At 34.3% G+C, this 4,525-nt stretch overlaps 1 non-coding gene across 1 annotated transcript; it reads left to right on the top strand.

Moving 5' to 3' along the window:
- The first annotated feature begins 3,760 nt into the window (after positions 1-3,760).
- Positions 3,761-3,832, top strand: Trnaw-cca. The gene has a single exon. It is a non-coding gene; the product is annotated as a tRNA-Trp (tRNA).
- Positions 3,833-4,525: the final 693 nt, after the last annotated feature.

Genomic DNA, 4,525 nt, shown 5'->3' with positions numbered 1-4,525 from the left:
ATATTCACATTTTCAGTAGGTAGAACACCAGGTATGTAGTAAATAACCGACTTTCCTTAAAACATCTAATGACTTTCTTTCATTGCCTATTCACGTGGTAACAAACTCACACACACATATAAAGCTGATCGTATCATAGGCGTTTCGTGCCTTTCTTTTCTGTTTTACCAACTTTTTCGCCAGCCAAATGACTTAATTAACTTGCAGATATAAAATCAATTTGTTTCGCAGCGTATTTACAGCATGTAAGTTCATTAGGGTATGCGATTATCTCAGAAGGAGATAAATGTTCTCGTAAATTATTTAAGTGTAGTGAATTGAACCCGTCGTGGACGTGTGCTTAGGCTGAAAAGTGTTCACATTCGCACGTGTGCACTTTTGCACACAAGATAACTTTACACTGTGTGTTTGAGAGGGCGTTTGCACGATAAGTCCATCAACACAGCCTGTGGCAAATAAAATTAATAAATTAATTAAACAATTTGATAGTTACATTGTGATTTTTAAGCAGCATTGTTGGGTGAATTTATGTATTTGTTTCCTTCAACAGTCATCGGACAATAAATGAGTATCTAATATAAATAAAGTCTCGACATGGATACAACGCGAGCTACCGACATCTTCTCACGATCACACATTGGCGTCCCACAGGGAAAGAAGATAATTTAGCTGTGATGGCACGTCACATATTTTATCGCGCAATTCTAATCCATTCTTTGGCAATTACCATCGTCATTCTGCAACAAGCAAATATTGACTCAAAAAGTTAGGGCAATTAAAGCTAAAGTGATTTATTATGTAGTTCGTTTTTGTATAAATTACTGACTTTATGTACAGTTATGCCCTGTTCTCTAATGAAGATTACACCTCTAGCTTATAATATCCAATTCTCAATCTTGTACACAGTCCCTAATGTATATAAGATTAAAGAAACCGCACGGGCATCGTGACCTATTGCCGAGTTGGGCTAATAATTTAATTCAGAAAAACAGTGCCGTCCAATCTGAACTATTAACAATTACAAATGACGTTGAGTTGGGAGCAATTATTTTGTAAGCAATTACTTGGCTCAGTTAAAGAAAGGCTTGACTAAGGATTAAATGCTAGTTGCTTTGATTACTGCAATATCACAATTTTGTTGATCATCTATTCTTAATTTTCAGTTGCACTCTTCTGTCTGTTCTTTCTCAACCTTTGCTATGTCTGTCTTTCAACTTCTTATGTCTTTGTCCCATTTTTTTTATTGTTTCAAGTGAAATTCGTCCGTGTTTGGCCTGTTACCTTTTTGTGGTTGTAACTAATTTTTGTTGCTTTAGTCTTCACTTTATACGGCTTTCCCTTTTCCGTGCTTTAACTAAAACGCTTTTCATCAAAACACTAGTTTCATTGTGTTTGTCTACTTCGAGTTAGTTAATCTGTTTTTTTCTGGCATGGATATGTAATTCCAACCATTTTTTAACGCTTTCTATTTCAACTATTCTTTGAGCAAGAAGCTCTAATAGTTCATAAGCTTCTTACTTTCAACATTAATTTTTATATGTTGTGTTTTTGGTTTCAATATGACCCTCAGTCAAGATTTCAACAGGTTTTTGTTATTCTATGTTGACTTTTTGAATTAATATTGATCACTTTTGGACATTTATTATAATCTCCTCGCAATGGCTGTTGGTTGAACTTTATCTAAATTTAGTTGACGTCTCTACTGCGTTGACTCCAGTGTTTTTATATCCTTTAATCTGCTTCCGTTTAGAGTCTTTAGACAGTATTTCCAAAAAATCATCCTTTTAAAGAAGTCTAAGATAGTAAGTTTATTTCTCCTCAGTTATTTATTTTCCTGTCTTTTACGGGCTTTTATCAGGCATTTGTTTTCTTTTGTTCTGTCTGCGCTATGCTTTGGAGTATTTCACTTGCCTTAGTTTCCCTGTCCTTCAATTGCTATCATAAACTTTCAAAGTTCCGATTGCAGTTTTTCCTAGTGGATCCTCGCTTTATATTAAGTTATCCACATTTGCTATGCATTTTTTCCCCTGAATTAGTTTGTTTAATTTTCGTTTTCAACGATGTCGTCGTTTTTCTTTTTCTCACTTTTTACTATTCTTCTTTGTTACACTTCTCCTCGCTCTCACCATTTCTAATGTTTGCTTTAAGCAGGACTGACACGTTTATTTCGCTTTTGTGATCTGCTGTTTTCATTTGGCTTTTTTGGTTGTGTTTTTTGCATTTAGTTAAAAAAATATTTACAATGCGGTCAGTTTCTATTTTGTTATATTTTTGCATTGCTATTTAGGTACATTTTATCTGTCGTTTTGTACTAATTATATTATTTTTCCAGTAGTTTTTGCGTGCATTTTCTTCAAATTGAACTTACGTGGTTGCTCTGGTTTTTTCAATGTGTTTCTCCTAAATTTTGTTTTATCCACTAGAGTTTCCGTCTAACCACAGATTTAGTCCTAAGTTGGTCACTCCTAGATTGTGATCCGGCCTCCCAGGAAATAATTATATTAAATAGAATTTGGTTCTCTTTGACTATAGAATATCTATTTTATTTTATTCGTGCTGCTTTGTTCGGTCCTTCCCTTTTCTTGTCCTTTTAGTGTAATTTCTGTGCAAATGTGCCTCATGCTTTTAAATTTTCAACTTAATTTTTGAATCTCGTTTGATTTGAAGTTTCCTAAATTTATTCCGCGCTCTTATTTTTTATCAGTTTCCTTAATACGGACTGATTTTTCAATTTTCCTTCTTGTTTTCTTTTTGTTCGTTGTGAGTAGCGGAATTTTGCTGTTAAAAGAGATTTACCTATAATTTAGTTTACACTTTCGATATGCGTTTTCCTTTACATCCCTCTCAAGCTATTGGTCGGCTTGTGATATTTCACCATTAATGGATCTTTTCGTTTTGTTATTTTGTATTTTTCAAACTCCTTTTTCACTGGCTTTAAGCTGAACTTTATCCAAGCTCAATTCACGTTCTCGCTCTGTTCACTTTAATTTGTTTCTCCAAAATTTCTGGAATTTTAGACTATACTTTGTCTTTTCCCGTTTGTGTTCTTTGCGTGATATTTTCGCATTGATGTTCGCTCTGTTTGTCTTTTTTTTGTGTTTATTACGCTCTCTTTGTTGCGGCGTTTGAGTAAACTTTAGCGAAATTAAATCCCCTTCTTATCTGCAATGCGTTTTAATGCTTCTTTAATTATATGTTTAATTTTACTTTGTTTGTTGTCTAAACATCAGAATTGAGCTTTTTAGTAAGATAAAAATTTTGTTTACTCCTTTGATCTGCATTTTTTTGCATTATCAGTGAATGTTTTTGTGTCCTTTCAATGTTTTGCAGACCTTAATGATTATTAACCCTGACATTGGTTTACTTATTTTTTCATTTTATCTCATTTTTTAGTTTTTCACAGTTTTCTCGTTTTTATTTTCCCTTCAAATTTTGCTTTTCTCTGCAAAAGACAAAGTAAACTTAAAATATTTTTGCTTTGCGGCTTCACCTTTAGTTTCTGCGGATTTGCTGAAGAAAATCCTAATTTATTTAGGGTTTCTCTTCTTCCTTATTGCTAAGCTTGTTTTTTTCCGGTCTATTTGTTGTCGTTTGATTTGTTCTACTGTTCTACTTCATTTTCAATTTTGCAACTGTTTTTGTTACCCTTCCCTGAGAGAAGAATGAATCGTTAGCAGGCAAAAATGTTTCTTTATTTTTCACTTTCTTAGTTTGCAAAATTGTTTTTACTTAAATTAAATGTGGAGTTACGTTTCATCATGACTCCGTGGCGCAACGGTAGCGCGTCTGACTCCAGATCAGAAGGTTGCGTGTTCAAATCACGTCGGGGTCAAAATATTTTTTGTTTTATTCGCATTTGTAGTTAATGTTGCCTAAGTTTACATTTTTATTGTAATGTTTTTCTCGTTGTTTCATCCACTTTCATGCAGTGTTCATGAAGTTGAAAAAATGGTAACAAAGGAATGTTACCAAGCTCATTGCAGTTCGCTTCAATCAGCCCATTAAAAACGGATTAGAAACCTCAACAGTTTCCACTTCCATAAGCAAACAACACTTATGGCCGCAGCTTCCGCATCTTCGAAGAGCTATTCAAACAGTGAGCAGACACATTTTAATTGTCTCTTTAAAAATCATTAAAAACTCTTCTCGAGATTTACAGTGGGCGCGAACCATAAGACATTACTAGATGAATCAGTCCAACTTTTGTGGCCCACCCTGAACGATTCGGAGTTGCAGAGGCGGATACTGAAACTTTTTGGCCTGTTGGTATTAGTGAAACTGCAAGATTTCGCTTAGTGTTCGACTTTCCACAGCTCATGAGTGTTTGGTTTTTGAAAAAGACACGGATTCTTGCAGTGCTTTTTTTAGGCAACTGTGGAAGGTTTTTATGAGGAAGACAATCTGATTGATTTAAATCTTCTAGTTCAAGCTCTTAACTTGTTAAATGGAATGGCAATTTGGCCAGTTTAATAGCCGGTCTTCATAACAGATTGTTTTCGCACTTGCCTCACTGTTTCACACGCTC

Source organism: Dendroctonus ponderosae, unplaced genomic scaffold (assembly GCF_020466585.1).
Source record: "Dendroctonus ponderosae isolate FM_Combo_2020 unplaced genomic scaffold, Dpon_F_20191213v2 Dpon_F_20191213_9, whole genome shotgun sequence".
NCBI lineage: Eukaryota > Metazoa > Arthropoda > Insecta > Coleoptera > Curculionidae > Dendroctonus > Dendroctonus ponderosae.
Note: the sequence above shows the minus strand (reverse complement) of the source record. Positions and strands in the feature narration are given on the sequence as shown.